This window comes from Myiozetetes cayanensis, unplaced genomic scaffold, assembly GCF_022539395.1.
Source record: "Myiozetetes cayanensis isolate MyiCay16 unplaced genomic scaffold, myiCay2020 scf9, whole genome shotgun sequence".
Classification (NCBI taxonomy): Eukaryota; Metazoa; Chordata; class Aves; order Passeriformes; family Tyrannidae; genus Myiozetetes; species Myiozetetes cayanensis.
Genome location: NW_026088185.1, coordinates 9411562 through 9438516, shown reverse-complemented (window position 1 = coordinate 9438516; position 26955 = coordinate 9411562). Strand labels below are relative to the sequence as shown.

General features: G+C 39.2%; 1 protein-coding gene across 1 annotated transcript in view; it reads left to right on the top strand.

Moving 5' to 3' along the window:
• HECW2 (HECT, C2 and WW domain containing E3 ubiquitin protein ligase 2) overlaps positions 1-26955 on the top strand; it is a 160025-nt gene that overhangs the window by 50426 nt on the left and 82644 nt on the right. The window lies entirely within an intron of this gene.

Below are 26955 nucleotides of genomic sequence, written 5' to 3'. Positions count from 1 at the left end.
TGCAGAGAATTACCTTGGATTCCTCTTTGCTTTTCTTGTGCAGTGAACTGTGTAAAAACATGATTCTAATTAACGTAGATCTGGTTCCACAGTGACCCACTAGAGGATGAAATGCATTATTCTTAAACAATAAATGTGCACACAGGTTCCTGTTTTCACCTTTGCTGGTGGCTGGCTTGCAGACTGGAAAATTCAGAGTAAATTCTGAAGGAGTGAGAATTTTTGTTTATGAGGAATTCTTGTAGAAGGAAATCCTCTAAAGAGATTCTTTTATGCACTTTTTGTTGTGGTGTTCAGGATATTTCATAGGAGGGAGCTGGAAAGAGCTCTAGGCTGGCATGCAAGGGGCTGTGGCTGTGTGTGCATTAGCAAATAATGTGTCTCAAAAGGAGTGGATCAGTAGGTCAAAGTAGTTGGTGCTTGGAGCCTGGCATCAGTTACATTTTTGGATTGTGATTTTCCACTGTGTTATGTTTATGTTTAGTCAGGGCCCTAGAGGCAAACATCTCTGCTGCATGTGTGTTCTGTCCAGAGGACAGTCTTTGTCCCCACCAGGAGCTGGAGCATAGGTAGCACCTGGGTAACTGTAGTGGCACATGGGGTTTAGTTTCCTTCTCAAGGAATCAGTTCACATGCACTAAAATTACTCTCTTCTCAGAAAGTGGGACTGATGTGTTGATTTGTTTCAAAATTGTGCTGTTCTCTGAACCTAATTACTCGTGTAGAAAGGAGCTGTCAATTCAAGCTGGCAGAATCAGATATAGCAGGAACTGGTGGAAACAGTTCTGATCACTGGAATTTTGTGTGTGCTGGGACCAAGTGTAGTGCAATGAAATTAGCCTCAGTAGGATTTTGGAGAGATACTTACAGTGCCACCTTTTTCCAAGATGTTCCCTCTCTGCACCCCGTAATGTTACATGCTATGGAGATGCTGTTTCTGGCTGTAATTTTTTTTTGTCAGGTATTATTTTCCTACATTACCACGGCTCCACAAACTGTATTGGCTTGTGTTGATTCAGTGCTTCCCTGGTTATAAAAGCTGTGTTGCAGTTGCTCCATGAACTGCAGTCTCTCCTGGAATGAACTGTGGGTAATACACTAACATTTAAGTCACCTAAATGAAGTGTCTGCATAATAAACAGAAATGGATCTTCCCAACAGCCTTAGCAACTGAAGTGTGATCTGTCCTGTAAAATGCACAGGCTGCTAAATGGAGCTTAAACATTCTAATTTAAATACCTTGAGAGCTTCATCTGCATAAAGGTTTGACCCCTTCCTGTTGTTTTTTCATGGTTCACAGCACTTCAGGATTGGTATTCAATATGCTAAAGTGCAACAGCTCTGTAAAATTCTCGTTGGGTCCAGTTGTAGGCTTCAACTGATTTTTATCTTACTTTCAGGATTAAAAATATTTCCAATTTCAATCTTTTGAGTCCCTAAAGTACAAAACAATGTTAAGTTACCATGGAGTAAGAATTATATAAGGAACAGCCAAATTTATGCCTTCTTGGACCTAAACCCCCATTATGCTACTGTGTAATACCAGAGTGTGTGAATGTTTTCTTGTTAAATTTGTCTCTACTGCCACTTGAAATCCATGAGCAGTGGTGAGAGTTTTGTTACTGATTTAAAATAGGGCTGAGCAGCCTTTCTTTTAAGACATGTGGTTTCATCATTCTAAATGAGGAAATTGTACATTTTTAACAACAGAGAACAGAGAAGTAAGGGCATATTCAGCCTCGATAGGCATGCCTATATCTTTGATTTAATTTTTTTTATAAACACTTTCAAGTATTTTAAAAACAAAAGAATAGTAAAAAAAATTAGTTGTGAGGATGTGGTCTAAAAAACTTTTAATTTCCATAACTTTTATAGGCACAGTTAAGGTAAATTAATCTGCATAGGTATAATCCAGGATTTTCAGTCCTTTGTAATAACTGCTGTGAAGTACCCTCAGTTTCCACGTACTCCTTTGGAAGCTGAAGACATTTCTTGTTTTCTCAGGAGAGGGATGTTAGTTGGTGAATATTTTTAAGAATAAAAGCTCTCAAACATGTTATTAACATTTCATGTAGTTGCTTGAGGTTATCCACCCTGGTCTCTGTTAAAAAAGAGAATCATTTCACTTACAAAGTCCCTCCTCTGGCGCAGCCTCCCGAAGGCAGTGGAAGTTGTGTGTGGTCACTAACACAAGACAGCACTGGGGCTGTGCCCGTTTGCAGCTGTACCTCCAATATTCCCACATGTCTTCTAGTAAAGCACCATTTTTTTCAAGGAGCTAGGATCAGAAGAAGGAAAATATTTTACTCTTATTAAAAAAAAAACCCAAAGCCACATTGCATAACCAAAAGCATAGTCCAGTGGCTTTTTGTTTTTAGTGTTGGTTGTGTAATTAATTGTCATGAAAACTGGATCAATGGTTCGAGGGGGGGGAAAATGTGGTTGTTAATTCTGTGAAAAGGTGAACATCCTAAAATGAGCATCATTCAGACCTCATTTGTACAGAGAGATCTGGCAAATGTCTGAAGCAATCCAGGTACATTTTCACCTCAAGTTACATAGGATACATCCATTACAAAAGGCATCAAAAATGGCACTTTAGAAACTTGCCTCTTCATTCATTAATTTACTCAATTAGCACGTTCTCATTAGTTTTCTATAATGAGAAGACAATCCTATGCTTCTGAGTGTGGTTTTATTGCCAGTATTTGGTGGCTCACTAGGAATCCCACCAAAACTTCTTAATACTTTCTTTGTAAGAGACTGGTCAGAAATCACTGTACACAGTCATCCAGGCAGTGGTTGTTGCAGTTGGTCACAAGACTGTCAGTAGTCGGTGCCACTGCCCTTGCCACTCAGTGATTTGCAGGTGATTGATTTGCTTACACTAGGGAATAGTAGATGGAGCTTCTTCTAGTAGAGTAAAACTTCAGTGAAATGTTTGGCCTCCTAAATAGTTATGAAAATAGGTATTACCTTTTTAAAACAAGAAAAGCCTAAGGGGGGGAACACAGGATCATTCTCGAGGACTGATTTTTTTATTTATTTTAAATTTTTTTCCTAAGTGCATGTGGATTTCTTTCTGGATTTCTGGTTATCTTTTTTAAAAAGGGAAGGAAGTCATAAATGAACAAATACTCTGTAGGAAAGGCTATGTGTTTTATGAGACATTAAATCACAAGATAGTGCTTTGCAGTAACTTTCAGTCTTTCATTTTAAATGGAAGAAGTTGAACCTAACTGAAACATTCTACAAAGCTCTATGTAACTAAATCCATGCTCAGTTTTACTGGAGTTTTTTTATTTTAAGGCATTTTTTTAGATATGTGTGAGTTTGCTCACTTGTACCACACTTGTATCTTCCTTTGTTTCATCAATGTGTATGGTGAAAACATCGTCTGCTTTCTTGCTGAGGGATTGCTTTCTACAGACCTTCTTTTTCCTTTCCAGCGTATTCCTAAGGATTATCAGAAGAAAAGTGTATGTGAGGGACACAGTGTATTCTGTGAAAGCAAACATCCTTTTTCCTGGATATTTCTGGTTTTGTGCTGGCTGAACTCTTAAAGGTGTCAGTAGCACTTCTTGAACAGTCTTGTCCATCAAGTTTTGTTAAAGCAGCTTTCCACCTCCAGAGGCGAGATGTGTGGAGAATGGAGATAACACATCTATAAAAGCACAGAGAGGTGTCCCACTGAGACTACACGCAGCGCAGAAATGTTATTTTCTCTCTTTAGGTAAATCAGCCAGTGTAGCATGAAATGTGAAATTGTCAAATCTGAAATACAGGTTTATCACTTCAAATTGAGCTTTAAACTTTGCCTAGAATGGACTTTTCACTTCTTCTTCGGGACCAGTTACAGGCATTGTGACTTGAAAGTGACAGCAGGGTGGGATGAAGTTTGAAGAGTGGGCTTTTTAGTAGAGATATTGCACCTGTGCTTACTTTGAGAAATAAAGGTAAATTTTCAGATCCATTTTATCTTTTTTTTCTTTTCTTTTTTTTTTTTAAACTAGGATTTAGGTTGAAAATCTTTATCTTTTGAAGTTACAGAAGACGACAGAATTTAACAAACATCCTTTTAGACCCATGAGGTTTTCTTGTTCAGTACTGATTCAGCTTTTGCTTTTTATATGCCTGTTTTAAAAATTGTTATGAGTGGTATGTAATATATTGAAGGTTGGGGTTTTTTTTCCCCCCTCTATTTAAGAGGAATCTACATTTTTCTATGGCAAGAGTGGGAGTCTTGTAGTGAGTGAGGCTATGGAAAACATTGGACCCAGCTGAAATCAAAGAAGAGAAATGGATGTTCAGTTTGAAGGGGCTATGAGACCTCCCAGTTTTCTTGCTACTGTGTTATTATAGCATCAGGGTTCCAGGACTTCCTTGGAAAGTGAGAACTGCTCAAGAAGATGAGCAGGTGGACTCTGCACTGCTTGTGGGATGCTGAGGGAGGCTGAATCTTGATGAGCTTTATGGGTTGTCATGAAGTCCTATATTTAAAGAAAACAGGAAGTACAAAATAAAGAATAAAAATTCAGGAGAGAGAAGCAAACCCTAATTCTGTTTTAAATAGATTATCTCCCATGGCCAAATTACCCAGGTTGGCCTATTTTTGTCCTAATTTACGGAGTCCTATTTATGAGATGCATGCCCTCATTCTAGACACCCTTAGCACATTTAAAATGCTGGCTACCAAAGGTCATTACATTTGCTTCCATCAGCTGCCTTACACAGGCTGCTTAGCTTTTTTTTATACCTACATCATGGATCCAAAATAGCATTATGAAAAACAAAACAGACTCCAAAATGAACAAAAAAACCACCCTGATGTGAAGTTATATAGGGCAATTTAGATAGGATCTAGATTTGTACTAAGCCTCCCAGGATAATGGAGTTTGGAGTCTCTTCTTTTGAGGTCAGACAAGATTAAAAAGAAGAAAGCTTTTGCACAAACTGCCTTTAATACACTTAAAATAGTGGCTCACATTAGACAGAGAGATTATAAAACGTTAAGATACTTTATTCCCAGGAGATTTGTCTGGTTTCCATTATAGAAAACACACTAAGTAATATCTTTATTATCTTCCAGAAAAGTCTGATTATTCTCTTGATTTTCTTCTCCCACCTTCCTGTTCTATTCTTTCCTTTCCTGTACTTTAAAACCTGAACAGTTGTGTTAATGTCTGTTGACTAGTTGCTAGGCATAACATTATTAATTTGTGATCACTCCTCATTCTGGCTGCTGCTGAAGTCTGCAAACCACGGGCTTGAGTTTTTGTGTTGAAGAGTCAGTCTTTACCCAGCTGGCTCCATGGCAGTCTCTGGTTTCAGCTTCCAGGAGGTTGGTGTTGAACTGTTTGTCATCAACCACAGTGTGTGGAAAAAGCTGCCTTTAAATATTTGATTTGCTGGTGACTCAGTAATATTTAAAGAAAGACCACTTCTCGAGTAGGATAGTGAAAAGTGAAGGCAGTCTAATACAGGAATCGTATCCTAAAATCATTCTTGGTGAGGCTTCAGTGGTTTAAAAAACCCAAATCTTTAACAAATAAGGGTCTTCCAAAGCTTTGTATCCGGGTACTGCATTCCAGTCTTATTCTTTCAGTTCTTCCTGGATCCTGACCACATGCAAAGCTACTTATTTTACCAACACAGAATTAGAAGACATGAATAGCAAGTGTTTCCTCTGTGTATTTCCATTGCTTGCAGCAGATACTGTAAAAAATGCACTTGCTCCATTAAAATACATACATTTTATTAGTTTTAAGAAGAAAATATTTTTTCCCCACTAAAAAAAAAACAACCCCAAACTAAAAACTAGAATCTCATTGGATGATACCTATGTCTGGAAGAAGTTTAAACTGTGACAGAGAAAGTCTTGCCAGAACATCCAAACTTTTCAGTTAATTATGTTTTTTAAGTTTTTGAGATACCCCGACCTGAAAACTAGACAAACAGAGCTGCAGGGAGGATTCTCTCAGCTGTGTTGTCAGTATCTTTCCACTGCAAGAGGTTCTGGCATGACAACATTTATAATTCTTTGGATAGAAAGTGGTGTTCTCCCCACCCTGCCTTTTTGAAGTGACTGTTCTAGCATGTGGGAAGATGGCAAACACTGGATTATGGAAAATAATGTAGACTTCTGAATTCATAATGTTCCCTTTTTACCATAAAACTGCCTTGTGTTAAGCTTACATTTTAATTTGTTTGAAAGAGGTTGGTTTTAATTTTGTTTTCAAAAGACATTTTCTGTGCTGTTTTCCATCATCAAATCAACATACCCTATAGCATTTTCAAAATCATTTGGGAAAAACAGTTTTTCCAAATCACTGACAACTGGATTGAAAAAGGAGTTGCATTAATCCATCTATTGATTTTTTTTTTCCATGTGAGAAACAGATTAAGGATTAGTTTTGCATTATACATAATGTTAGAATTCCTCCTGTAAATTTTTTATGAAGTTCTTGGCTCCTGAATCTGCATGGATTTATCAATGAGTGTAGGCATCTGAATTAATGTAGAGGTGTTATAAAGCTGAGTGTTAAATAGGGTATGTTAAGGATGTGACTGGTGTAGTTAAAACCAGTGGCACATGAAAAGATGAGACACAAGCACGTTAGGACTCTGAAACTAACACTTTATTGGTGGATATGTTTAATACAGTCTTTGAATATATGGTGATGTTGGATACACAGGTTCCTAAATTCTAACTGAAGGAGGTTATTGAAGGTGCCAGTATTGATCTGGATAGACCTCCTTTCCCAGCAAAGCTCATCAAGATGTATCTTGCAATTTGTGCTCTTTGAGGAGCAGAAAAGATCCAGAGAATGGCCAGACCTGACAATCTTAGAACTCTCTGGCATGGGAGAATGTTTGGCTGGGCCTGAGTGGTACCCAGCCATTGTACAGTTTGCCAGTTTGACATAAGAGAGGTACTGATTTGGGGTGAAGACGCTACAAGAGCGCAGTTAAACTGACTGTGCTTAGCTGGAGCTCCTCTTTGGGAACAACAAAGCTCACAGACGTCTGCATTGGCAATGTTCCTTGTCTCTGTGCCCAGCAGCATCCAGGACTCCATTGCTCTCACTCTGGTGGGCAGCCAGTTTTGAGGCAAGCAAATCCTGTGCTTCTGAGCTTTGTTTCAAGGTCTGGTCAAACTCTCTTCATGAGATCAGCCTCCTTTGTCTAGCAGTCATTCAGCGTTAACGTCAAACTGTTTAGTCTTCCGTTGTGTTTCAAGTCACTGATCGCTCATTCTATCACTGATGTGTCAGTAGTCCTTGAAAGCTCATAAAAATTAGTAGGTTCATTGGCCTTGTCATTCCTACCCTAACCTTGGGAATAAATTAATCCCTTATCTCCCAGTGTGCAGTAATGCAAAAAATGAACCTACAATTTCCATAAATATAACATAGTCATTTTGCATGTACTGTAGTAAGGCAAACAGTAAAAGATAGATTTGTATTCAGATATGGTATGAACTCTTATGCTCCATTTAATTCTTCCCTCCTTGAGAATTTAAGCTTTATCTGAGGGTAAAAAAATCTAGTTCATGTGAGTGGAATCATACTTGAGGATAATTTTCAACAGATGAAAACTGAAAGCTTGGACCTAATAGGTGTCATCTGTGAAGAGGGCTAATAACTGAATGCATTCCATGCCTTGCAAGATCAGGAACTTAATGTTTTATCTTTGCCATCAAATGTGGAAGCGGTTTCTTGCATATGAAGGCAGTCGTGCCCAAATGGATTTGGCTTCATAAGATGAAATATGCATAGAAAAACATTATAGTGCAATAACAGGCACATTCTGTTGTCACTGAGATAAATTTCCAGTAATGACCTCATAAAAGACTGAAAAAGAAAATATTTCTGTGTTCACTGTAGTTTAATTTGTATATAGAGTTTCATGCATGACATAGTTCAGCAGATGGTAGCCTGCAGGGTGGGGGAAAATTCAGTTTGACAAATTTTTCAACATAAATGCATCTCTGAATTTTAGTATAGACAGGCAGGCAGTTGCTTTCCAAATGCTGAATAAGGGTGGAACAACCTACCAAAGTCAACAATTAATAAGATTTTTAGGAGTTATTGATGAGTAGTATTTAATTTGGAGGCAACAACACTTTCTTTAATGTGCTCTTTAACTTGTAAATTATTTGAGCAGTAGGGTGAAAAGTCCAGTGTATTGTCCAGTTTCCTTTAGAAGAAACCCAAACACACCCACGCTACATGTTCAGCACATAAAATCCCAGACATCCCACCGGGCATTGCCATTGCTTTGGCTTTTGTTGTCCATTCCGCTGGATGTCCTGAGTCATTGGCACATAAGATTTCGGTTTTGGAAAGCAGACCTAATTACAGGACATTAAACTGAATACACTCGTCTCCTGCTCCAGCAGTTAAACAAAAGTGACTGTATTTCAGATTCATGCAAATTACGGTCATCCCTGCTGCTGTTTGCTGAGCAGCACTAACATGGCAGAGCATTTACTCTCCCAGGAATACAAACAGCTCTGTGCCCGTTTAGCATCTCAAAGGTGCTGAGGGACAGCAGCAGGGGTACCTGCAGGAGTGAGAGGGAGGCTCTTTGACCGTAATTTGCCACTGGACCAGTGGCAGTATTGCTCAGATGCAATATGCAGAAGAGTTCCCAACAGAGAGGGTGTGATGGAATAGGATTTGTAGGCTGCTGTAATAGGAGTGTGAATCTAATTGCACCTTTTGCAGTTACTTATTTATGGCCTGTGTTTACTTGTATTGCTGGGAGTAGCTGAGTTGGCGAGCCTTTGTTTAGTTCCATTGATTTCCAGGGTCTGTTCTTTGCCTACACAGTCCCAGGGAATCAATGCTCTTTAAAAATATTCTGCTAGGAATGTAAAAGAAACAATAATGGAAATGTTATCTCAAGGTACTTTCAAGACATTGACACAAATTAATAAAACCTCTTTGCCTTTGTTAGTCTACGTAGTTTTTTATCCTTTTTTTACTGTTACCTCTTGACACTGTGTGAGAGAGAAAGCTTTTTCCTTCTGAGATGTCATGCTAAAAAGTTAAATAATCAAAATGGTTATCTCCTTTTTTTGACTTCTACTGATGATTTTAATATAATCGGCTTTGATTTTTTGGCACTAGTAAAAATTATCTTGCTTCTAAAGAATTGCAGCATGACCTTTGTGTTTCTTTTAGCTTTGGTCTTGTCCAGTTTAATCTTCAGAGTTATTTGTGACTGAAGATTAAGACCCATCTTAAGCAGTGCTTGACTTTGCTTCTCTCATCTTCATGACATCAGCTTTAAGATTTGAGATTAGAAATAACTATATTGGTATCCTTTTGGTTTAAGAGGTAAACCTTAACCCTGAAGAAGTCATCCACCTCATTACAAAACTAATAAAGCATAAAAACTGTCGCCTGTTTAGGTAGAGCATGAATTCTACCAGTTACTTTGAGGTGGCTTATTTGATACCCAAGAATATTTACTAGTCTCTTGGTACATTGCTACGTTGCTGGGAACCCATGAAGGCAGTGTATCTGTGGTGAGGTAGTTTAGTGGTGCATTATGCACCTCCTTGAGAAAGCTTTGTCTTAGATGTATAGAGACTATGCATTCTATGCCTCTAGGGATAGGTACCAGGGGTCTGAAAGTTCTCATGAGGCATACTGGCAGCAGTGTTTTTAATTTAAATATAGGGGAGATTCACTGAACTATTTCAGGGGAGGTTGTTTTTCTTTGCAGGGAGAAAAAACAGCTTAGAAGGAATACTTCCTGATTAGCCATAGCATGTTGCTTTTAAAGTGGGTGTAAGGAGAGTTATGATGATGGGAAACAAACATTGTGTTTCACAGAAAATATTTCAGGTTCTTTTAAAACTCCTTCCTGCTCATTCCTTTAGAAATCTAAGGCTGACTTATCTTATTGTGTGCGTATATTGGATGAATTTCTTCCAGGATGTGTTGGCTCATTTCCTTGAGTACTTCTAAATTTTCTGAATTTTTTTTTTCAGTCACAACAGATAACTGAAAAAGCTTTAAGGAAATGAGTCAACCTCCTGAAATAAATTGCTTACTGAATAGAGGATACTGCATTCGAAGCCACAGACGCCCTTGATAGTTCTGTGGATGCTAATTAATAAAATAGTCTCTGAAAATCTATTATATGCACTCCATGTTCCAAAAGGACCTGGGAGACAAATATCCCAAAAGATCTTTGCTGTTAGGAATGTGGGCCGTGCTTTTAGACTCGCAGGTATAAGCATGAGAGCTGCAGACTGAGAAGTGACCAGCAGACTGCAATGCAAAATTAAGGACCTTGCTGAACTTGAATGTAAAATTAAGAGAAGTAATATCCAGATGCTGAGTTGACTACTACCAAGCTTTTATAAACTGGCATCGTGAAATCCGAAGGCTGCATAGGCAAGGCGCTTTGCTCCTTAGTTAATTACTCACAACAATTTGCATTCTGATTTCTGGAGCCCTTGCTGCTGGTGCCCAAAGCAGGTGTGTTTGTTCTGGAAGGAAAGGCCCACAACAACCTGGAGAGGAGTCCCAGGAGGGAGATTCCTTGCATGGGGCGTTGCTGAGTCACTGCCTGGCAACTGACTGCAGTGCTATATAGTTAGTTTAAAAATAAGAAAGAGGACACCATTTTAGTAACATATCTGTCTTATACATTAGGTAGGCAAGGCTTTGGGATTTTCTTTGCTTCCCGAGGATTACTCAACAGCTCATGGACAGAAATAAGAAAGACAGCACCAAGCACCATGATTTGGGATTTTCCCTCTGATGAGCCAAACTACAAGTAAAACCAGATGATCCTTAATGTTTAAAAAGTTTGACATCTGGATCTGGAGCTGAACTTTGAACTCTGAGGCAGCAAGGAATGAGCCAGCTTGCCCTGCTTTGATGTATTACAGAGAAAGTCCCTGATGCAAGCAATAAATACCACATCTCCAAACAGATGATGTGCGCTGTCAGCTTTTTAGGCACTCCAAAGAAATCTGAGTACCTGCACACCACAGTGGAGAGAAGAAAGTGCTGAGCATCTACAAGGAGTTGACCCTGTTGGTGTGTAAAGCGTTGCAAAAAAGCAAGAGTTGGATAAATGCAAGTACCATAAAATCCAACTGTGGTGGAGGGAGTCAGAGGATGCTACAGGGCTCTGCCTCTGGTTTTCCGTTGTCAGCACTATCTGCCCATGATTTGCAGTTGTGAAAGATTAACTCGCTAGATTTCTCTTGTTGGAGCATAATTGTTGGCCAGGGTAATCTGATACTGTGATGTGTAAGGTGGTTATTATGCCCTTTAGGGGTGAAGTAGCAGTGTGTGTGAGGAACTGTAGCTGCAGGTGCCACAGCGGTTCTGTCCTGGCATTTAGTGCAGCTGAAATCTTTTCTGAGGGAGGAGCACAGGTATTTCTTAGTTATGAATTAACTAAGAGAAGAGAGTTGATATGTGAAGGGGACAGTGGAAAGAACAAACTAATAACTCCAAAAACCAGCTATGATTGTGAGCAGCTGTAAAGCAGTCCCACTACACTGGGTTGAGGATTTAGAATAGCAATGGCTTTTTTCTCCTCCAATTTTCATGGGATATATATGTGGTATATCTGTTATAGTTTCTCTCCAACTTCTTACAATTTTTTCCAACCCTCCATGCTTTTATTGTATAAAGTCCAACTACTTTGTTTTGTGGTTAATTTTTTATTTAATAATTCTGAGTTCTTGTGGAGGTGGCAAGGTTGGACCCCTGTGACTGCATGGACTGTATTTGCTTAGCAAGGGCAAGCAAAACAATTCATGGCTTATTAAAAAGCAAATTAAAGGATTGTATCAGTAGAAGTGTCCCTATTGAAGAATCTAAAGAAATTATTGATTGATTTGGCAGGAATGTAGGAAAGTAAAAATAAAAACAATCCTTGACACAAGGTTGACTTGCAGGTCTGTGTATGTACCTGCTTGCAGCTCCTGCTTGAGCCACAGGAGGTGGTATCCTGAGTGTGGTAGAGAAAATGAGCAGAAGTAGGTGGCTACAGCCACTGTGACAAACTGCCAGCACATTGTGACAAAATGGGTTTGGTGGTCTCGGCAAAGAACCAATAAAAATCCTGCTGAATTTCTGTCAAGTAAACAGGTCCCAGGCTGCAGTCGAAGAGAACCCGATTCAGGTCAGGGACAGTACAAAAAGGCAGGTACTGAGACACAACTGAACACATGATATTTCCTCTGTCTGTATACCTTGCAAAATAGCATCTTTGAAAGTGTATGTGCTCCTGATCTATTTCTGGGTTATCCCATGTTTGCCTGAAGATTAATACAATATGTAAGCACAATATATTGTTTGGTAGAAAGGACTGAGAAAAACATGATGTGCTTCTGTAAAGTGAACTGGGTCAGACTTCAGTCATGTGCTCATCCAAAATGCCCCTTCTCCTGGTGTCTACAGGATTTCCTTAACTGTGCTGTTAAATCCTGCAGTATCAGTATGCTCCTGCCAGATCCCCAAATGGGACAGTCTGTGTTTGCAATTAATCAATGACACATGATATAAAATCATACAAAAATGCAGAAACCATGGCTTGGCTGAAGATTGCGCCCCAGGGATTCGATTCACAAACTGCATTAACAAAGAAGCTTCCAGGATCAGAGCTCACTGTAGAAATTTTTGGCTAGTTAGGTGTGATATAACCAATCTGAATGGGATTTTTTGTTTGCATTGTTATATACTTTTAAAGCAATAGGTTTCTTTTTTGTTGTTTTTTTATTTTGCTTTCCTGCTTCTTGATACACACTGTCATACAGAGTAGTGCTGGCTGTACTCACTGGAAGAATACCATGTATTAGGAAACATTTAAAATATTTTGTTTCAGTTCCAACTTTAGTAGTAAATGCCTAGAGAAGATGTTTGCTTTGTATAGCTTTGCTGGGCTTTATTATGAACTCAGATTATCTTATATAATATATTAATTCTGCAAATTATCAATAGGCATATCAAATCTGAAGTGAATCCTGAATCCTAACATCAAAAGGTAAAAGGAAGACTCTGGTTAGAGCTAGGAGTATGAAATGCTTCTCACAACAGTGAGGCGTGTCAGGACATTTGAAGTCAAGTAATAGCAATGGCCTCATTAATAATTTTCAGCATATTGTAATGCTTAGGTCTGTTTTTATGCCAGTTCAGAACAGAGTTTTTGAATAAACCCATTTCAGGTGAAAAGACTGTAAAAAACCCGGAAGAGCTTTTCAGCAGATGGAGACTCCAGAAAGCAGGAATGTGCCATTAGATCTTGCCATCCTGAGGCAGTGAAAGGGAGGTGGAAAGCGTAGCTGGCCAGGAAAATTAAGTGCTAATGATAAAAAGGGTGATGAAGGCTCATGATTCAGCATATTCCTTTAAAAGTCTTCCTTAGCACAGTGCTTACCTACATGGATGTGCTCTCTTTATGCCGACCTATTATTCTTTCTCTTTAGGTTTTCCACACCATTACTTATCAGCCGTCTGGATGCCTTAGGAAGCATATAATATATTAAGTAAAATAGGGGGATGTTACTGATTACTTAAGCTTAGAGGTTATGTGGTTTGTAGAAGGGAAAGGAGAAATTGCTTTTGCAGAGGTATTTACAATAATGACAGTTAATGGTTTCACTCTTTAATAGAAGCATGAGAGGGAGGCATTAAAACTGTTTCTACCTTGGGTTAGCACCTGTGTTCTTGGGCCCTTTCTTCTCTTTGTTAGTGGTTTTTTTACATTTAGGTTAGACTACTGAGAAGTTGAAGTATGACAAAAGTATATTGTTTAAATATAAATATCTTTCTATATTCCAAACCAGGAAGCTCCCTGGCTTTCTAATAAATTTCCTAAAAAGCCTATTAATGTCAAATGGCAACTGGTTTGCATTCCTGCTTAAACAGCTCGTAATATTGAAGATAAACTTAAAAAACAACAGCTGCTAAGTCCCACAAGATCCTTAAGAGATGTGTGCTGCAGAGCCATACTTTTTTGACAACTTCCAGAAACTAGAAGGATTTATAAAAGGCAAGACATTTTTTTTTTTTCTAGAAAAAGAACAATTTTTAGAATTGTTTCTGTATTTGACATGGGAATGTACTTGAGCAGTGAGAGAGAAATGCTAGCTGATATTGTGACCGTCAAAAGGCTGGAACAGATTAAGAAGAATATTGATCAGGCAATGTCAGAAACTGCAAGCAATAATCAAGTGCAATCGAAAGTGAAGCTGAGGAATCCAGGGACAGTCTTTCCTCTCCTTTCAGTGGTCAATCAGTTGTCTCCATCTAATGTTGAAGGATGCCACATTGCTGGAAATTCAGAGATATTTGTGCTATCACAATAGTTCCAGAGTTCAAACCATCAGCTGTTTGAGAAGGCAAACCCCAAACTAACCTTCTGGATCCAGGATGTCGACTAGATATCCTCCTCGATATCCTCCTAGATATCCTCCTGGATGTCAGCTGTTGTATAAAGGAAAACCGCTCTGTGTGTCTGATCTGCTCTGTGAGTATTCTGCATCTAGGGTTTCTTGTTTTAGCCCTTCACTCCTAGCAATAAATAGCACTTCAACACATGCAAAGCATTTTATAAGAAATAAATCTAAGTAAACACCAAGTAAAACAAGGGCTGAAAATGCAGAAATGATTGAGTGGTTAAATGAACCTCTGCAGGACCCCTGGGGAGTGTCTTTGGCACAGACTTTTCTCCTTGCTGGTTCATTCCAGGAAAGAAAATAGAGCTTTGGGAAGCCTGAAGGTGGGACTTACTATGAAAAGCAAATTGAGAACACCCAACTAGCTGGCCATAAAAGGAGCTGATGGATCACTGTGTGCAGAGGCTGGGCCAGCTTTTTGGGTGATGCTGACTCTGTGATTCAAAATATTTTGTGCTCTGAGTTTTAACACCTTCGCTAATGATGAATTAATATATATTTTTTTTTTTAAATAAAAATCTTATGGAAAACTTTCAGTGATTCAGGTTGAAACTTTCACTGGCACAAAAAGCTCCTTGTTACAACCGCTGGAGGGAATGCATACGTGGGCAGTTAAAACACTTCATTTGTTTTCATGGTTACACTCGCTCTCCTTCAAGGCCTTCAGCAGGACGTGCCATCTGGCAAGGGAACGCCTCCTTCTCATTGCACATCTGAGAGCTTCCCACAAATGAGATTTCAGCTAATTAGGATACTTTATGCCCTTACAGGGATTTAAGAAGAAATACATACCTTTAATCTCTTGTGTTTTCCTCTGAGTTGCATATTGTTTTGTTCAGTTCTAGAGAAGAAATATATTTACTGAACTTAGCCTTTCGTTTGCTTGCAATTTGCATATATACAATTAGAGATTTTTCTACAATTTATTCAGAATTTATATATATATATATATACACCTAACAAATCTATTTGGGCCTGTGACTCTTTCATTGAACGTTGTGACATAATTTGAGGGTTAGAATTATGAGCTCTTGCTGAATGACACTGCTCTTGTGCTGAGGGCTTCCTTTATTTTGTTGGGTGAAGATGATGAAGTTACTTTTCAGGTGTAGCCGCTTATGGTTGGTGTTTGTATCTCAGCAGTGCCTGGAAGGTCTTGTTGGTCAAGATACTGAACATGCAGCAGGTGACTGATCTGAAGTGACTGAGCTCATCCTTTGTGCTGGATTAATATTTTCTAGCATCTGTAAAATGATTTCCATCAGTAGTATGTCTCAGAATATGAATGGGAAAAAACCACATCAAGTGGGTAATGCACCACTGAATTCAGGTCACTTTTTGTAGAAGATAATTGCAGAAATTGAGGAATTGGTGTCACTTGAGTAAGTTAGAATGAGGCTTTTAAAATCATTGCTGTGATCAGTAATCCGTTCTGGATTTTCAGCAATTTTCAGGATCATCTGTTAGGTGAGGTTTTTTAATTGATAAATTTATTAACTTAAAAACTATGTTTTTAATTATAGTGTCTTACTGTTTATCATCACCTCACTTTTAAGTCCAGAGGATGAGGATGAAAAAGGGAAATAAGCACAGAACTTGTCAAGAAGTGTTTGCAAATTTATGTGCATTGGTAAAGTATTCTTATAAAGTAAAAATACTTTGTAATCATTTATTGTACTTTATAATACATATATATATACTATATACTTTAAAATAAAAGTAATTATAAATAAAAGTATAAACCTATCATTATTAAGTTTTAGGGCAAGGTAAACAGGATGGCTGCTGATAATTAGGGCTGGAATGGCTCCTGTTACTTAGGGCAAGAAGTTTTTTAGTTTATTATAAAGTAGTTACAGGCTTGATATTTGCCTTAACTCCTACTTAGGGTACCCATCTTAGATATGACTGGGTTTCAGTTGATCATGTACCATTACTACTGTAAATCCTGTATAAAGTAGGGTAGTTTCTTCTGCTGTGTGAGCAGCTGGAGGAATAAGGAAAAGGGAGCAGAAGGATGGACAAAAAGGAAAGCAGAAAACTAGCTAATGTTCTGTGCAAACCTACAGAACCAGTAATAGCAAATATACTCAGAATAAATTTTACTCTGCTTCATGGGTAGCCAACAAGAGGCATATTGCAGAATGTTGTCTGGAGATAAAGGTGAGTACCCAAACCTAATGTTTCAGAAAGTTTTGGTAGACACTTGCTAAGTACTTGTTCGCTGGTATCTGATTTTAAAATGTCATAAATATAAACAGAGTAAATGCACTTGCAGCGGTTTCAAACTACAGATTTAAAATAACATGTATATGTTTTAGAAATCTCTTCTAGTCTGTTGTACTTTTCATATATGTGCATTGCAGTGATGACTGTGATGTTTAAAGGGTAGATGTACATTTCATAATGATTTAAAATGGTATTTTATTTTTAGATTAAAAAAAAAAAAGTAAAAATAGCATAGTCATCTTGACTCTATTTAAAGCCCTGTTAGTTATGGCAGTTGTATTTGCTGACAGTTCCACAAGAAAAACCTCTTTCTGAGGGGCAAGTGAGTTACAGAAGATCTACATGTGGAGTAAAGTCTACTTAAGGTTAGTTTATGAGCCAGTAATGGCTCTCAAATGAGCCTACATTTTACTGAAATTAAACCCAGAAGAGATAATTACATCATTCAGTCTAATTTACTGTGTATTACAGGCCACTCAGTGTTGTCCAAATTTCACCTTGCCAGAATATTCCTGCTCTCAGAAAATGAAACTGTGACCATTGTCAGAGAGCAGCAGCAGACTGAATTGTAATGATGGTCTTATGGCAGAGGAGGAATTGCTCCAAGTACATTTTTTGAGGCTGTGAAGGAGGGAAGAGGGATGGCCATGCAGACCCTAATGGTAGACTTGACAGGGCTGCCATAACCATCTGGCACTTCCTGAAGTGATTTCCACTGTTTCCACTTCAGAAATGTTTGACCAAAAAAAAAAAAAAAAAATCAAACACCAAGGAAATCTCCCATTTTCTCTGGGACCTTTCTGCATTGGTGTCTGCATACATGACCAGATGCTTGCTGGTTAATGAAAAAACCAGCATGACGGCCATAAAGTAAATGACCCCTCACTTTTTCTGCTGGCTGTGAGATTACATATGATCTGTATCAAGACAGCCACAGCAGAGAAAGCCCTCTCTGTAAGTGCAGCTGTGCTAGCAAAATTGTGCTTTTGTTGGTAATGTTTATTTACCAACAGAGTTTCCCCGGGGGCAGGATAGGCTATGTTGACAAGAGCACAGCTTTGCTGGTGTCATGTCTTCCACAGCAGGAATACTTTGTTGTATTTTTGAGGTTTCTTTCTGGCAAAGACTTGTGATGGGAATGTGGTCACAGATGAAAGTGCATGCCCTTTATCCTTGGAAGCTGCAATCCTCTTCTGCGTGCAGCTAAAGCCAGCTCAGCAGCTCGAGCGCTACCAGCAAACAAGTGCTTATCTGACACCATATAAGGCTGTAGTTGAGGAGGAAAATGATGAAAAACATTCCACAATAAACTTAGACTGGCAGATTAAATATGGCACAGAAAAGCTTAGATACAGATTATTTTTCTTATTTAATTTAACTCTGACAGTATTTACCCCCAAAATAAGTTTTTACAGTTAATTAGGAAAAAATGGCTTCTGTATATAGATATGCTAAACAATCCTGTCCAAGAATAATAATCTTTAGGATATTGGTGCACACAGGTTTGGATTTCTGTTTGTTTTTTGTTTTGTTGGGTTTGGGTTGGTTGGTTGGTTGGTTTTCTTTCTTGGACTTACTACTGTTAAAAGAAGGATACGAGATTGTGGGAGTGTTGGGAGGTGTTTGGAAATATGGTGGGGGACTGGATATCACAGAGAGGAGGGTATTGAAGAGGAATTACGTTGTGAAGATGGGTTTGTATTAGAGTTTTAACAAGATGTGAGATGCAGTGAAGTGCTTAAAAAAAAATAAATATGATGCTCCAGAGGAGCAAGAGGCTCCTCTTTTCCTTAGTGTACTGCTTGCATCTTTGCTGTCCTCCTGTCATCTAATCTTTATAATATAATAGCCTATGAGTTAGTGCAGTATGTTAGATTATAGGTGTGGTCGAACTCCAGTACCCATTAGTGGCCTAAATCTAATTTCCAAACTGTTTCCTGCCTGATGGCCATTGCTTTTGTCTATCCCCATCTTCTGCAGACATCCCTTTCCCCCAACCATCAGCAGCTGAGAGGATTGTGAGTTGACAGGAGAGTAGTGCAGCTTTTGCCTCAGTTGCTTCCTTCAGGAGGAGCTGGAAGCACCCCCTGTGTTATATTTACCCCCACGTACAGCCAGTTGGACCTCACTGAACTAAATGGTAGGAGATTTATTAGCATTATGCAAAGATGTTGGGAGTTTTCTGCACTGTGCTGAAGTATCTAGTTAGTCTTTATGTCTTAGGGCATTTCAGTACCATCTGTCAGAGTTCATTCAGTGTAGTTCTCTAGCTTAATTTTTTGGTTTAACATTATGCCTTTCTTGTAGTAGCCATTCTTTTGCAGTGCATTGCAAAGCCAGCCAAGCCTTGTGGATGTGTGTTGTGTAGGATCTGGTTTCCAGGTGAGCCGTGTCAGCTGGCAGGTGACTCGTGATGCACAGAGCACTTGTGCCGTGGGGTGGCACGTATGTGAAACCTGAAGTATAGATGGGAAAGAAGTGCACATCATTTTATGGAGAAGGATTAATAAGATTTTCAGGAAAGAGGTTAAGCTTGAGGTCATTTCCTTCCTCTTGTTACGCTTTTGAATCACTGCCAGTGAGATGGGTGAAAGGATTTATTTTTGTCTTTGAATGCTTTGAATTTCAGTGATGCCTTTACTTTGAATACACAGAAGTGGAATTCCACTTTATTCCTGCCGTTGTACTGTATCATATGTCTGAAGAAATTACTTGGGTTTTTTTCAATATCTTTGTGTCTTGCATTGTAGTTAACTAATCCTTTGAGCTGCTGATGTCCCTTTAAATATCGCATTGTGTGAGGGCACATGGAGATGCCCTGATCCCCATCTTGAACTGTTATTGTACATAGAGAAGGAAACAAGATGTAGTAGTATAATTTTTGAAAAAAAAAAAAGAAAAAAGAAAAAAAAAGAAATAGTCTATCTTATGGCTAATGTTAAAATAAAAGGTGTGTATATAAATGGGAGCAAGAACTTTCCCTCTCTGTTAAATTAAAATTCAGTAGCAGAAAGGTTTCATGGTTTAGGATTTGGATGGGGGTATGGTATGGCTTTTATGCTCTACTTCTGCAGCTGAAGTAGGAGAGAAGTGCTAGAGAAGTTAGTTTTATTCCTGACCATCCTATCAGTCACAGGTAGAAAAATTAGAAATTGCTCTTGCTGTGTAAAGTGATGGAGTGCAATAGAAGTGAGCAATATATTTGTGGTATATAGTGGGTCATGGGGGGCACATGAGGTGCTTCTTGCCCACAGCTCAGGGGCAGTAAGTGAAGGTATGTGAACACTTAATTTGGTTGATGATGATCCTTCACTGCTAATATAGCAGGACTGTGTAACCAGAAGGCCAAGATTTGTGTTCAGTTTGGAGTTCCATGTTGCCCTGCACTCTCTGGCAGTGCACAGTTACCTTCGGGAAGAGTCACAACAGCTGCTTTTCTCCTATGTGAGGCTGTAAGAGCATCTGTTGTACCATTCTTTGCCTCTTTTCTGCTCTTGATTTTCTCAGCTGAAGATCTGTGTCTTATATTGTCATTACCTTCCAAGTTTTCCATGTTATGAAGAGTAAAGACAACTGTGATAGCGTATCAGTAGCTGCTTAGGCAGCTTTTAAGACTGTTCAAGAATTTTGTTACCAACTCTTTTTGGGGTTGCTCTGTTGGCATTCAAGGGAGAACAGTTTCCAGCCATTGAGTGCACAACAGTGTGTTAATTTTCTCTTACATTAGTCCAGTTCTGGTGTTATTTCCCCCTCTGTCCTTTAAAAATACAATTCTAGAGGTTCTCATGAAAATGTAAAGCAATACAGTAGCTTTCAGTTCTTCATTAGCAAAGAGTACGTCTTAATATCTCTTTGGAAAATCTTCAAGCCAAGTAAGAACAGATACTTCTGGAAGAGGTGGAGGCTTTTCACTCCACCCCTGGTGGTTTTTGTTGGTGGTTTGTTTTTTGTATTGGTTTTGTTTTGTTTGTTTGTTTGTTTGGTGGGTTTTTGGGTTTTGGTTTTTTTTGTAATCTGAGTATTGCTGGAAAACCAAGATTTCCTTTGAGAGCTTGAACCTAGTGCTGTTCAAGCGTGCAATTTCATGAAAGGCGTGCTGCAAAAGGCTCGATCTACAGACCGTGGACCAGAGACCCCTTTAAGTACCCCTTTTGTTCATGCAGTACTGGGGCTGCTTCGGTATGGTTTGGGTTCTTGCTGAAAGTTAGGGTAGTTGTAGGTCAGCTGCCACATCTGCCAGGAGACCTGTGAGCAGTCAGAGCATCTGGCAGAACCGAGTCTTGTCCAAGCCCCTGTGCTGAGGTGGCATTTACCAACCTGAAAGAGGAGAGGTAGTAACAGAAGCTTTCTGCCACCTGCTCACCCTCCTGCTCAGGAGTGCCCTGTGCAGAGTTACCCTGGGTTAAAGGCAGCTCTGTCCCAGCCAAACGTCATGGAGCAGTCTCGTCTTCTCTGAAATAACTGGATTTGTGGGGAAGTCATGCGGGAGAGCGAAATCCTGTGTAAACAAAAGCCAGCACTTCCAGTGAGCTCCTGCTGTGCTCGTTGCTGTGGCTGCCTTGCCGTCATTTCTAGGATTTAACCATCCTCCTGTTTACATCAGCCCGCCCCATGCTGCGGGGCTGTGGCCGTGCTTAGGAATCCTCCCATGGACAAGGCAAGGAAGGAAGTGGAGGGAGGATGGGGCTTCGGCATCCTGTACCCTTCGGAGGGGAGTGGCTGCAAATAGCTGAGCTTGAAGGACGTAATACCTTATATGTTTTAGCACGGGCTGTTTGAACGTAGATAAACCCATGATTAAAGGAGAAGAGGCAGACGATGGTTTGTAACCGCTAGAAACTACTGCAGAGTTTGAGAACATCCTTCTGAAACCCTTTCCTTCAAATGACAAGAGGAAGGGAGAGGACAGACGTGCCTCGTGGAACTGAGATTATGCAACAGTGCTAATACAGAGCTAAAGCCTCCAAACTTGAGCTGCACAGGCTGGCTGCAGAAGGCAACTTCTGTAGAAGATACCGTTTTTGATTGGGAACAAGGATGCTTTTTTCAGTATCCATCCTGTAAAACGTTATTGTTTTTTATTCTTCAGTTTGTTAATTGGGCTCTGATGGAGGAATGCAGTTTAAGATCCACAGGCATCCTTTGGAACGGCCAGGTAAGGCTAGAAGGTACAGCTGAGTGTTGATCTTTAATTTCAGCAGTGTACTGCCTAGACTGGTGCTATCTTTCATGAGAAATATTCTGGCAACAGATAACCTGGGAACTGTTTACAGACTGAGGTGGGGAATTCTGAAAATCACAGAACATAAGCTTTGGCGTAGTGGGCTGATATCTGTTTGTATGGTACTAACTGATACGTAGAGTATTTTAAAGGGGTTGACATAATGTGATTTATTATAGTAATTGCTTGCATTGGAAACCCTGTCTTGAACTTGTTTATTTATTTACTGGCTTTCTAGAAACGGAGTGAGGCCTCAGGTGATAAAATTTGTCTTCTCCTTAAAATGTGTCCTGATTTAGTTTTCAATTGATTTCAAGCACATTTTGGGTATAAGGAAGAAATTATTTAGTTCATTATTTCGGTTAACACTGTGCTCTCTTAATTGATTACCCATAGATTTTTATTTTTAGTATTTCTAGAATTAAAATTATCAGAGGTTACGAAAGTGAAAATGTTGCACAAAAGTTGGTATTACAAACGTTCTCAGTTGGTTGCTCAAAATCCACAGTAAGTATTCTTTGGAATGTTCTTGCTAGTCTTACATTTTGGTGACAGTCTGTTTTACTGCTTAGAAGTCTGTGCTCACACCAAACAGCAGAGTGCCATTACTGGCATTGGGATTGAGGTTTTGGAAGCAATGCAGTAAAATGCACTTAAATTTCTTGTTTTACATCAAAAATGCCATCCTGGAGATTTCCTGATGGTTGGCTCAAAATTAAGTTCAGAAATATCCTCTGATGCAGATTAACCAAAAACCTGTTACTTTTAAAGACTAAGTGAAATGGCGGAGTAAAATAGGTGGAGGATGACCATCCTTGATATCATGTTTATGAGAGGAACTCATGGCAAATCCATGAATGTCAGTTGGGGATGGAACTAGACGTAGCCTTGCTGTCTACCAACCTTCCAGCTCCGCTGATACACACTGTAAGAGAACACCTGACAAGAGAAATAACATTAGACTGATGCTTTGAAAGCTTCCCCGGGCTGAGTACAACCTCCCCCTCCTTAATAACTGGTTGTGTTTCTTGCATCGTCTTCAGTGCTCAAGAACTTATTGAAATTAAACTAAAATGCTAAAGAAGCCAGCGTTTTGACAATCCGAACTTAATTTAAATTTTTAAATTAAGACTAAACAGTACAAACACCTCAAAAGATTTTGTGCAAAGCGTTTTCCTGAAAGGGATGAAAAAATGGAGGTTGGCATGTAAGTCCCAAATAAGGATAACAGAATTACGCAGGGACACAATGATGTTACCAACGTGATTGATCTTTCCTGAGCTAAACTGCATGGATTTTTCAAGAGCTGTGAGTTAGAAAACCCATATATGGTAGTGAAAGATGAAAATTGTAAAGTTGTGTATAATTAAAGCCATTCACTGACAATCAAAATCTGTTAACATCACTTTCTCTCTGAGCTCTGCAAATGAACATCTTGAAAAATGTGTTGCAGAAAAGAGAGAGTTTAGCATGCAAAAGTTAGAACCTCTTAGATTGCTATAGGGAGCTTCTAAATTTTATCCTATGCAGTAAGCAAGTGATGTTTCCACACCAGGAATTCGTGACTTCTGTAATGCTTTGTTCTTTTGAAGTGTAAAAATCATTTGTATTCATAGAAGCAAGCCTTTTATTATATAACCTAACACTACTGACCACAGAAACTGGGACCAGAAGAAGAGTGATAGTTTGCATATGACTAGTCTGTGCACTGGGACTGTAAAGCTTGTTTCAGATAATTAATCTGTGGCATTCCTCTTTATCTGTCTTATAAAAGACTGTATCTTATTTATTTGTTGCTTTAAACTGTGCAAAATGACTCTGAGAGGTGATTGATTTCCGGTAGTTTATCCTTTTTCCTAAGACAGAAATAGTGAAAGATATAGGACACAATGAACAAAATGTGATCTCCTCAGAGGCCTCCTGACCCCTGATGTCAGATACTGGCTTAGCATGGCTTTCAGTGCTCCTGTAACCTCCTCATGCACAACCGGGAGCAGCAGTTGATGGAACAGAAGGTTGTGCTGCCATTCAGCACAAGGCTGCAGAAATGGGCAAACAGAAATAACCCCTGACACTGGGATGGGCTGAGGGCTGGCCATCTAGAAATCATCTTTGCAGAAAGAGACCCGGAGGCCCTGGAGGACAAGAAGTCGAACAGGAGCCAACAGTGTGCCCTGGTCACCCACTGGCATTCTGGGCTGCGATTAGGAAGAGCCTGAGCCAGCAGGCTGAGGGAGGTGGTCCTTCCCCTCCACTCAGCACTGGTGAGACACATCTGTGTGCTGTGCCCAGTTCTGGGCTACCGCTACAGGGAAGGCATGGGCACACTGGAGCTTCTTATGGCTCTTGCTCTTTTTATGGGTATAATTTTACTGTTAAAAACTATTTCTATGAAAACTACACCTTCTTCTTCCACTGCACCGTTCATTCATTTATCCAGTACTACTTTATTCCCTTTCACGTAACATAGCTGCATGGAACTGACACATGCCAGAGGGAGTTGCATCCTGTAGCTGGATTCACTGTTGTGTCAGGGCTGTGGATGCAAGTGGAGAACCACAGTGTTGACATGGAAGGCTCAAGCTGTGGGTATTGCAGGCGCTGTCGGTGTCTAACTTAACTTCAAGGGTTTTGTAGGGATGGTGAAACCTGAAAATGGGGGAAAAAAATGAGTACAGCTCTTAATGCCAGGTTTGGCTGATTGCTTAGCAGTTAAATAAAGAAAACATTATTACTCAGACTGTGTTTGCTTCGCAGTGATTTCAAAGAGCGCTACTCCTTAAGTTCTGCACACTGATACATTTATTGTTACCCGCTTTTCATTGTAGGACATTGTCTCAAATGCACTGACTTGTACAGGGGTTGCAGCTCTCAGAAGTTATGTTCTGTAATATTTTATGCCCAAGAATTAGTGAAGGATATCTTGCATTGTTTAATTTCTTTCAGAAGCGTAGACTCACTGGACAAGATACTGATGCAGTAGGACAGTATTTTGTTGCATATTTTATGTTCTGGGAAGGGATATTTATATCTACTCTTTGGCCCAGATTCTGGAACAACTGCCAGTTTCACAAACAGCAATGATTAATGTGCTAAAAAGGGAATAGAACTGCGTAGAACTGAAGTTCCCTATGGAATGTATATATACTGTGTGTGTGTGTGTATACATACATACATACATATGTTTTGGTGAAGTGGAGAAATGAGGCAGTGATAATTCTGATACTGCTTTTTGTGCTCTCAAAGACTTCTCTTTTTTTTATCAGTATTTTTACCAGTATTGTGTACTTTAATGTTTTCATGCTATGCATTTTTTTTCCTGTTCAGTTTCTCTTTTCAAAACCCATAGAACTGAGGTTTGCAGTTTGTTTTTCCCATAGTTTAACATAGTAATGTTATTTTTCCCCTACGTAAATAACGTCACAGAAGTAGAAAAAAACCCCATCTGTTTCAGAAGAAAATCAAAGCTGACCAAAATAAATTCTGTAATTTGAGTTGATTGCTGACAGGCAGTGGTCTGTCAGCATTTTCCATCCCTCTGTCTCCACCACCTTCTGTTGCAGTGGCAGTGTGCCTGTGGGCAGTGTATCAATGATTTAGTCTTTATTGCTGCAAAGGAATCTGTTTCTTAATGTAAGGGCTGAGAATCCAGGCACTTCCATAAAATTATTTTATTAAATAAGGCAAAAGAAAGTGTTCTGCATTCTTGGTACTACCAGCTCAGAATTCAAGACTCAGTTCATGGAGGACCTTTTCTGAAGCTCACTAATGTCCCTGTAAACATTACCGTTGACTTTACTTAGTGTCTGACTAAAAAAACCAAAGAATAACTGCTTGTGCCTTATTGTTGGAAATCTCCCTGTTAAAGGCATATTTCATTGCTTCAGAGTTCCTTCATTTCTTGAACAAGATAAGAATAAGAAATATTCATTTTTATGGTTATAATATACCTCACATCTGCCCTTCTTCTTAGAATTATGAACAGATTGTTCTCTAATTGATTAAATAGAGAAATTCAGGACTAGAGCATGTTAGGTGAGGTGTTTATTATCATCAGTACATCTTCATTTACATACATGAAGTGCTAATGCTGAATAGTTTAAAACTCTGTGTTTCAGATAACTGGAATTTTTAAAGAATCTGCTTGCCTTTGGTAGAGATGTTTTGGATAACCAAGTTTGTATGGTGGACCAAAACAGGCACTAGTGTAGTGTTGCTGGCAGTTAAAATGTATATCTCATGGTTTGACAGAGTTCTGTCTGGAAGATAATAGGGCCTTGGGTTAGGAAGGCACATTAAAAAATGGAAAAAAGAAAATAAATTCGTCAACACTGTATTGTTTTGGTTAAAGTGTCATTGCAAACCACATAGAGGTTTTTTTTTTAAGGCCTGTGGCATGGTTTACCGGCTGTATGTTCAGCATTCCTCTTTATATAGCTTTGAGAAAAACCCAAAACCATGGGGAAGATACAGCTTTGTTTACTCCAAAAGCAACGAAGAATAAATATGCATGGTTTAAGATTTTACTGCCTGTGTGCCTGACTTAATGGTGTATGCAGTTTATGTGCCATCACGTTGATTCCACACGAAAAGTTAAGCCTGGGGCTATTACAAGCTTGAGAATCACAGGTGTTAAGAGAGCACTCCTGTCCCTTCTTGTTGTCATTGAGTTAATTATGAAACTGTTCTGGCCTGTCATGATGTTGAGGTGTTCAGACCACAGCTTTCTAAAAATTCTCAAAGTCACCCATGCCTGGAGGCATAAAAATGTCAGTAGCTTTCCATGGCCACTTCTTGACTCTGCAGAGCTCTTTGAGGTTTTGGGCAGAGTGTGTAAGTTACTGTTGAGCAACCACAGAAGCCCAGCATATGTCTGGTAATGCTCTGAGTGTCAGCTTGGTGGGATGTGATGTACAGATTGCAGTAACCCTGATTCAGTGGAGTCACCGTGTACACACTGAGATGAGCAGTCAGAATGAAAAGGGAGAAGAGAAGCTTTAAGTGTAAGTTTATATTTTTAAGATGCAAGTAAGAAAGCTGCATTGTTTGTTATTCCTCCATAAATAGC